Below are 9,411 nucleotides of genomic sequence, written 5' to 3'. Positions count from 1 at the left end.
CTAAAGGTTTTGTGGTTAGAAAGTATCTTCATTTCATGGAACTACCATGTTCTAAGTAGTTTTACAGTATTGTGACAAGAAGACTAGCACCTATTTCTTTATTTTTCAGGAAAAAAAAAATGTACCTAGAAACTAGACTAGTATTGAAATTTCCAAATTCAAAGTTATACAAAGCATAACAAAATTCCAATTGCTCCAGCTATAAATGTCACATGCTTGGTTGTAAATATTTGGTTAAACCAAATTAAAGTTATTCTTGAAGAACATATGAGGTGCTGGAGTTCCTAAGCAAATTTGATCCACTATATCCTGTGGGCTTGCATAGCATCTTATCTTAAACTAGGTGTCTACTTGCTTCATGTGTGTTCTCTAACTACTTAGCCAAATAATACAGAGTGGGTTTGGTAGCTACATTTTTTTAAAATTCTCAAATTATAAACAAATATATATTCTGTATAGATTTGAAAAATAGTTGTAAAGCTGAATTCAAGAGTAATCATAATATTACATATTACATATTACTTTTATTTCTAAAATGCTGTTACTTGCTAGTATCAGAGCTACTAATGAAAATTTTAAAGTGACTGCAGTGAATTTCTGATACTTTCCTTTTCCTACACAAACTCTGATAAATTTATTAATGAGCCAAAAAGCAGACCTTCCAAAAGACAAGTAGTAAGCAAAGCCAGGATAATCTGCAAACTAGGTAAATAGTTGTAAGTAAATATATGTAAATCCGTAGCACTTGACTGTAATAATCCTAACCCTTTATTAAAATACCTTTTTAATGATCAATTCATGTTGTCTGAGACTATGTGGAAATACATACCTAGTACTTAGATAAATTTCTAACTATTAATAGCTTTCTTTCCAGAAGCCAGTCTGCATACTGCTTCCACATTGCTCTTCTTTAAAAACTTTCCATCATCAATGACCATAAATCAATTGAGAGATTGCCATGCTCTAGCACTGTATCAAGGTTTAAGGGAAATAAAAAAGGTGTGTTAATATATAGTCCTTGGGTGGCTCAGAAGGTAAAGAATCAGCCTGCAGTGCAGTAGACCCAGGTTTGATCTCTGGGTCAGAAAATTCCCTTGGAAAAAGTAATGGCTACCCACTCCATCACTCCATGGCAAATAGGTGGGGAAACAATGGAAACAATGAGAGACTTTATTTTTGGGAGGCTCCAAAATCACTGCAGGTGGTGACTGCAACCATGAAATTAAAAGATGCTTGCTTCTTGGAATAAAAGCTATGACCAACATAGACAGCATATTAAAAAGCAGAGACATTACTTTGCCAACAAAGGTCCACTTAGTCAAAGCTATGGTTTTTCCAGTAATCATGTATGGATGTGAGACTTGAGTGCCAAAGAATCGCTGCTTTTGAACTGTGGTGTTGGAGAAGCCTCTTGAGAGTCCCTTGGACTGCAAGGAGATCCCACCAGTCCATCCTAAAGTAAATCAGTCCTGAATGTTCTTTGGAAGGACTGATGGTGAAGCTGAAACTCCAATACTTTGGCCACCTGACACGAAGAACTGACTTATTGGAAAAGACCCTGATGCTGGGAAAGATTGAAGGCAGGAGAAGGGGACAACAGAGAACGAGATGGTTGGATGGCATCATCGACGAGATGGGCATGAGCTTGAGTAGGTTCTGGGCTTTGGTGATGGACAGGGAAGCCTGGTGTGCTGCAGTCCATGGTATCGCAAAGAGTCGAACATGACTCAGTGACTGAACTGACTGACTGACCCACTCCATTATTCTTGCCCAGAGAATTCCATGGACAGAGGAACTTGCCACTGCAGTCCATGGGTCTCAAACAGTTGGACACGACTGAATGACTATCACTTTCACTTTCACGAGACATAAAGTTCTTGACATTGTGAAACTTTTAGTGAATGAAACGGAAAATTCTCAAATAAACAAATAACTGTGAAATACAGTTTTGGGTGGAGATAAATTCTAGGAGAAAACTAAAGTCAGACAAACTACTAGATATTAAATACAAATGAAGGACTGTTTTTGAAAGAGGAATTAAGCAGACCTGTCTAAATGATACCTAAATAAAATGAAGAAATAAAGCAATGGTCACCTATGTATGAGGAATATTTCAGGAAGAACTAATAAGATGCAATGACTCTGAGACAGAAACGGGCTTAGTGTGGTATATTCTTGCTTGAGGAAGAAAATGGTGAGTCAAGACAGCAGGAATGAGATGAATGAAAGCAGATAGAGTGAGAGATGAACCTGGAGTCATGACCAGAGCCAGCTTATTCTTGTATGAGAGTCATGATTAGGGATTTGGATCTTAATCTAAATGTACTAGAAAATCACAGGAGAGCTTTAAAAAAGAAAGTTTCATAATTTCACTTTAACATAATTATAGTTTATATATATATATCACAAGCTATAGGTAATGTGTGTCACCTGGAATTCTAACTAGACAAAAATGTCACCCTCAATTTCGCTACTGTATGGAGAGCTTAATAAAAAGACTGTTTATTAAAAAGCAACAAATTAGCAAACTGTAGTGCAATAAAATAAGACCAATACTTGGGTGGTTTTACCACTATTGGGCCCAAAAGCACAGAAGAATGGAGAGTTAGTGAAATGGGAAAAGAAAGAGCTATGTGAAGAGGAGTCTGATACAAACTGAAACCTTAAATTCAGGTCAACCTGAGGTCAATCTGCATCTTGTTTCTCACTCTTGCTGATGCCTCACTCACCCATTCACCACTGGCCAAAACCAAATGCAACCTAGAGTGCAAGGAGCCTGATGATTCAGTCTGTTCAGATCAAGTTAGAGAGTTAGAGAATGGTGGTGAGTGGAAGATGGAAGCTTTTCAGTACTGACACGGGATTGAAAGAAGACGACTTCATTACAAAATCTTGATGAATTCTAGGTAAGATATTTTTGTGGCTTCGATAAAAACAGTAAGAAAACGAATGGTAAGAAATGGTGATGCAGTGTGATGGTCACCAACAGAACTTACTGATGGTAAATGTGAAAGAATGAGGAATCAAAGTTTTCCGTCTGAAGTACTGGATAAATTGTATGCTATTTAGTGACATGGGAAGAAAGAAGGTATAGGAATGTACTTTGATAAGAGAGGCAAAGAGAGGATCTCCTTTGAATATTTTAATTTTAAATTAGACATCCAAATGGAGGTTCTGAGCAGGTGGTCGAATATTTTAGTCCATAGCTCAGCAGAGAGATTGGAGTTAGATATGTAAATCTTGGAGTCACAAGTACATAGATAGTATTTAAAACTATCACAATGAGTATAAATAAAGAAGATAAAAGAGTCCAAGGTTGAGACATTACAAGAATTAGGGATTGAGATGAGGTGTAAAAAATATATATATATATATATCTTTGAAAAAGAAACTGAAAAGAAATATACATGATATGGTAGGAAAATTAGGTCCCAGAGCCAGAAAGTAAAGAGCTTCAAGAAAGAAAGAATTGTTTTTAAAGTAAAGAGTACAGTTCCTAAAATACAGTTGGCATGACAGAAAAAAAAGTCACCTACTCTCATTAACACAAAGCTCACACTTTGGATTTAGCTAAATTATTTTGAACCCAATTTCTGGTCTTTAGTATATGCTTAACCTGAGTCTATTTCCTAACCATCAGTTTCTTCAGTAGCAGCATACTGAAGGCTTGGATGTAAATTATTTCCTCTTGGATTTTAGCAAAGTGTAAATAAGATGATGTTTGTAAATATGTCAGATAAGTTTTATAAAAATTTTTCCAAAGAATTCAGAAAAAGTGCAACTTATTTCTGATTTGGGAATTAAGAACAAATTTGTCATGGAAGTTGCCTTTGAGATGAAAAATGAATAGACTTTTGCTAAGCAGTGGGGAAAAGAAAGAATTTTGAGCATAGGAAGAAAATGAGCAAAGACCCAGCAATTATGAAGTATGGGTCTTATTTGGAAGAATAGCAAGTTGTGATGCTTTCTGGAAATTATGTGTGAATAGTGAATAAGCCTGAGGCCATCTGTTGGGAAAAATCATAAATGACAGGCTACGGGATTTTCTTTGGATTTTGTTTTGAGACTGTAGAAAAACTATTTATGGTTATTAAGTAGGTGATTACTGGCCAGACTGGGCTTCAAAGATAAATATAGCTGTGGTGAGTAGGGAATAGTAGAATAAGGAATGGTAGGTATTTTATTGGATTTACAGTTAAAGTTTAAAACCTTTTATTCATTTATTTTGGGGAAAATAAAAGTGACAATGCTTAGCACATTTCACTGGGAATATGAGTGCATGTGAAATATACAGCCTCAGTTTTTATGTAAACAAGAGAGGATCTCAAGTCCAGGCCTTTTCCAGTCTTTGTTATGAAAATTCCTCCTTAACTGATGAAATCAGGATGCTAGAGATTGCGTATATTCTTGTATGCCTGACAAAGTATTCAGGAAAAAGTTTATCATTTCTGCTTGACATTGGTTAAGCCAGCATATGATAATGTGTTAATATGTGGTAAGAGGTGAAATAACTCATTTTGAAGAGAGTGGTGATCAAGTTGCTTATTGTCCACAAACGTAATAGTCTACAAATCTAACTAAGCCCTTGTCTTTGGTATAAATCTGATACAATGGAATAAACCATCTATTTGAAAGGCAGTTTTTGTGCTGCCATAGATTAGGAATGCTAAGAAAATTGTTTGTCTTAATATGGGCTCATTTGCTCATCTATAGAGAATGAATTAGCTTAATCTCTTTATTACAGACTCTCAATACAAAATGCTGCATCTTTTTTTTTTTTGATTATGTGTTTTTCAGTCTTAACCATGTAATCCTTTTAAAATACAAATTCGTGAACGCTTTTTGGCACTCTGTGCTGCAGTCGATGGGATCGCAAAAAGTTGGATACAACTTAGTGACTGAACAACAACAACAATACTGTAAATGCATTTTATGAAATGTTGCTCTAGATGTTTGTCAAGGCCAGATGGAACTTGGGTCTTATACTGATTTTATATCTTGTCTCTTCCATTTTATCAAGTAATTAGCGGTGACCTCCTGACTTAATCTATATGACATTCTAGTTGCTCATCTCTAATATGTTGATTAATATTATCCATTCTGCAAAATCACTGTCTGATAGTCACATAGTTGTTGTAACAAGCAGTCAGTAAAGGGTGGCTATTTTATCGTTGTTGTTATTATATTTTTATTATATTTAGTCAAGATTAAGTACATTGCTTTCAAACACAATATGGAGAATTAAATATCTGTCCATGAATTTTTTATTCCTTAATTGAAATGCAATTCATATACCACAAAATGCACCATTCAAAAGATATTATTCCATAGGTTTATTATAGTCATAGTTTTAGACAACAATCACTACATCTACGTTTTGAACATCTTCTTTATTCCAGAAAGAAACCTTGTGTCTTTTAGCAGTCACTACCCACTTCCTCCCAATACCCTAGTCCTGGTCAACTACTAGTTTACTTTCTGTCTTTACAGATTTGCCTATTCTAGATATTTCATTTAAATGGAATAATAAAATATGCAGTATTTTATTACTAGTTTATTTCACTTATCACAGTGCTCTCAAGAGTCACCTTTGTTGTAGTAAGTATCAGTTGTGTGAAATATTCCATTGTGTGGATGCACCATTTAATGTTTAGACATTTGTCAGTTGATGTGCATTTGTTTTGTTTCTGTTACTTCTTAGCTATTATAAATAATTCGATGAACTATCATGTGCAAGTTTTGTGTGGAATAATGTTTTTATTTTGCTTGGTCATATACTTAGGACTGAGGCTTCCCAGGTGGTGCTAGTGGTAAAGAACCCAACTGCCAATTCAGGAGACACAGAGACACAGGTTCGATTCCTGGGTCGAGAAGATCCCCTGGAGGAAGGCACCTCAACCCAATCCAGTATTCTTGCCTGGAGAATTCAATGGACAGAGGAGCCTGGTGGGCTACAGTCCATAGGGTTGCAAAGATTCGGACACGACTGAAGTGATTTAGCACACACACATACTTAGGACTAGAACTGGGGCCACATGTTGCCTCTATATTTAACATTTTGAAGAAATGTTTTTCAAGGCATCATATCATTTTACATTCCCACCAGCAGTGCTGTGGTAGTTCTAATTTCTCCACAATGTTTGTTATTTTCTGTTTGTTTTTTTTTTACTATAACCATTTTAGTCAATATGAAGTAGTATTTCACTGTGATTTCGATTTCCATTTCCCTGCTAACTAATGATGTTAAACAACTTTTCATGTGCTTATAGGCCATCGGAATATATTATTTAGAGAAATGCCTATTGAAGCTTTGACCCATTTTAAAATTAGGGTAGTTTTGATTTTATTATTGACTTGTAATTTACATTAATTATACATTTTGGATGCAAGTCCCTTGTTAGATTTTTTCCCCATTCTATTGTTTGTATTTTTGCTTTCTTTATGTTGTCATTTAAAACATGAAAATTTTTAATTATGAAGAAGCCCAACTCATCTATTTTTTTCTTGTCATTTGTGTTTTTGTGTCCTAAGATACCATGCAAGTCCATAATGATTTACATGTATGTTTTCTTCCAAGAATTTTATAATTTTAGTGATAAATTCAGTTCATAATCCAATCTAAGTTAATTTTGTTTATACTATGTGAGATAAGTATCAAATTCATTCTTTTTCTTGAAGATATATAATTTACCCACAAGTTTTTGAAAAATCTCTTCTTTCCCTATTTGATAGTCTTGACACCTTGTTGAAAATCAATTTATCAATCAATTTATGAAATCAATTTATGATTTCTGGACTTTCAGTTTTATTCCATTGGTCTATGTCTGTCCTTATGCCAGTACCATGCTGTCTTATTACTGTAATTTTGTACTAAATTTAGAATAAAGAAGTCTGAGTTCTGCGATTTTGCTCTTTTTGAAGATTGTTTTTGGCTTTTCTGGTCCCTTCAATTCCCACATGGATTTTTGGATCAAGTTGTCTGTATCCACCAAAAATAAACCAGTTTGGATGTAAAAAGGTTTTTAATTGACTCTGATGATCCATTGGAGTATTATCACCTTAAGCAATATGTTTTCTGACCCGTGAGCATAGGATGGCTTTCATTTATTTTAATTGTTAAAAAAAATTCTTTCAACAATGATTTGTAATTTTCAGTGTGTTAGTCTTGTGTTTCTTTGATGAAACTGATTCCTACATTTTTTTAAATGCTATTTTACATGGAATTCTGTTCTTAATTTTGTTTTTGGATTGTCTATTGCTAGTATACAAAAATACATTGATTTGTGTATGTTGAGCTACTGTCCTAAAAAATTGCTCACCTTGTTACTGATGTATGATTTTCCTTCTTTTTTTTCCTTTTTTTTTTTTTTTTTAGTGTGATGTCTTTGGTTTGGATGTCAGGTCATATGGACCTCATATAATGATTTGAGAAAGTTTAAAGAGTTTAGTTCTCCTTTAAATGTTTGCTAGAATTCACTGGTAAAGATATTGGTCCTGAATTTTTCTTCCAGGAAATATTTTAATTATTAATTCAGTCTCTTTATTTATTATAGGTCTGTCAGGTGTCTTTCTAGAAAATTTTTTATCCAAGTTATCTAACTCATTGGCTTACATTTATTCATAGTAGTTCTTACAATTGCTTTTTTTTTTTAATTTCTGTAAGCCTCCATTCTCATTTTTGATTTGAATAATTTGCATCTGCTTCCTTCTGTTCTTGAGCAGTCTAGCTGAAGGTTTTGTCAGTTTTATTTTTTAAATAAGCAATTTTTAGATTTGTTGATTTTCTCTATTGTTTTCTATTCTCCATTTTAGTGATTTCTGTTCTAATCTTTATTATTTTACTACTTTCTGTTTGTTTTTTAACTCAATTTGCTCTTATTATTCTAGCTTCTTAAGTCAGAGGGTTTGATATGAAGCCTTTCTTTAAAAAATTATAAGTGGTAAAAGCTATAAATTTCCATCTAAATCACTCCTCTGCTTGTGTTTCATCAGTTTTGGTAAATTTGTGTTTTTGTTCTCATTCTTCTAAAAATATTTTCTATTTTCTTTGAGATTTCTTTCATGACTGATTGCTTATTTGATAGTGTATGGTTTCATATCCACATATTTGTGACTTTTCAAGATTTCATACAAATTTTATAGTTGTTGATTTCTATTTAACTTGCATGTGGTCATAAAACATATCTTTTAAAAAATAACAACAGATTTTTATGATTTCAAACAATTAAGTTTATTGAGGTTTGTTTTGTGGCAGAGCACACAATCTTTTTGCTGGATAATATTCCATGTACACTTGTAAAGAATGTATATTCTCCTATTGTTGGATAAGAATTTCTGTAAATGTCTGTTAGGTCTAGTTATTATGCTTTTTAAGTCTTTTATACTTGCTGATCTTTTGATAATTTTATTTGTGTATAGAAAGTGTGGTTTTTATATCTCCAATTATTATTGTCTATTTCTCCCTCAATTCTGTCTGTTTTAGCTTAATGTAATTTGGAGAGTTATTTCTAGGTAGACACACAGTTGTTATATTTCTTTTGTCCTTAGAAGAGTTTCTATCTGCAAAAATCTTTTTTGTTTTAAAATGTGTTTTGCCTGAATTAATCACGCCACCCTAGCTATCTTTTGATTATTGTCTTATTCATATTGCTATAACAGAGTTGCTTATAAGCAACAGAAAACTTATTTCTCACAATTTGGAGGCTAGAAGTCTGAGATCAGGGTTTCAGCATAGTCAGGTGAGGGCTCTCTTCCAGGTTGCAGACTTCTTTTTGCACCCTCACATGGAAGAAGGGGCCAAGGATCTCTTTGGAGCCTCTTGTTTAAGGTGCTGATCCCATTCATGAAGGTTTCACTCTCATTACTTAAAACACCCCTCAGATGTCTCACCTACTAATACCATCACCTTTGAAAGTTAAGATTTTAACATATGAATTTAGGTGAAAGTGAAAGTGAAGTCACTCAGTGTCCGACTCTTTGCTACCCCATGGACTGTAGCCTACCACGCTCCTCCGTCGATGGGCTTTTCCAGGCAAGAGTATTGGAGTGGGTTGCCATTTCCTTCTCCAGAGGATCTTCCCAACCCAGGGATCGAACCTGGGTCTCTGCATTGTAGGCAGATGCTTTACCATCTGAGCCACTAGGGAATTTAGGTGGGGGGGATACATACATTTAGACCACAGCAGTTACTACTTGAGTAGTATATATTCTTTCTTTTTTTTTTTTCACTTTCAAGCAATGTGTCTTTTCATCCAATGAATCTCTTGTGTAGTTGAATCATGTTTTGACTTTTTTTCCCCTCATTTTGTCAATCTCTGTCTTTCGTTTGGAGGGTTTAATTACACTAGGTGTAATTACTGAGATGGCAATACTTATGTCAGGCATCATGCTATTTGTTTTCTATATGTTCTA

The 9,411-nt window shown here is 34.1% G+C and overlaps 1 non-coding gene across 1 annotated transcript; it reads right to left on the bottom strand.

The window, feature by feature from the left end:
* Positions 1 to 9,075: 9,075 nt before the first annotated feature.
* TRNAC-ACA (transfer RNA cysteine (anticodon ACA)) lies at positions 9,076 to 9,146 on the bottom strand. Its single transcript has one exon. It is a non-coding gene; the product is annotated as a tRNA-Cys (tRNA).
* Positions 9,147 to 9,411: the final 265 nt, after the last annotated feature.

Source organism: Giraffa tippelskirchi, chromosome 1 (assembly GCF_054371585.1).
Source record: "Giraffa tippelskirchi isolate mGirTip1 chromosome 1, T2T-mGirTip1v1.2.pri, whole genome shotgun sequence".
Taxonomy (NCBI): domain Eukaryota; kingdom Metazoa; phylum Chordata; class Mammalia; order Artiodactyla; family Giraffidae; genus Giraffa; species Giraffa tippelskirchi.
The sequence above is the reverse complement of the archived record's forward strand: the minus strand, read 5'-3'. Positions and strand labels throughout refer to the sequence as shown.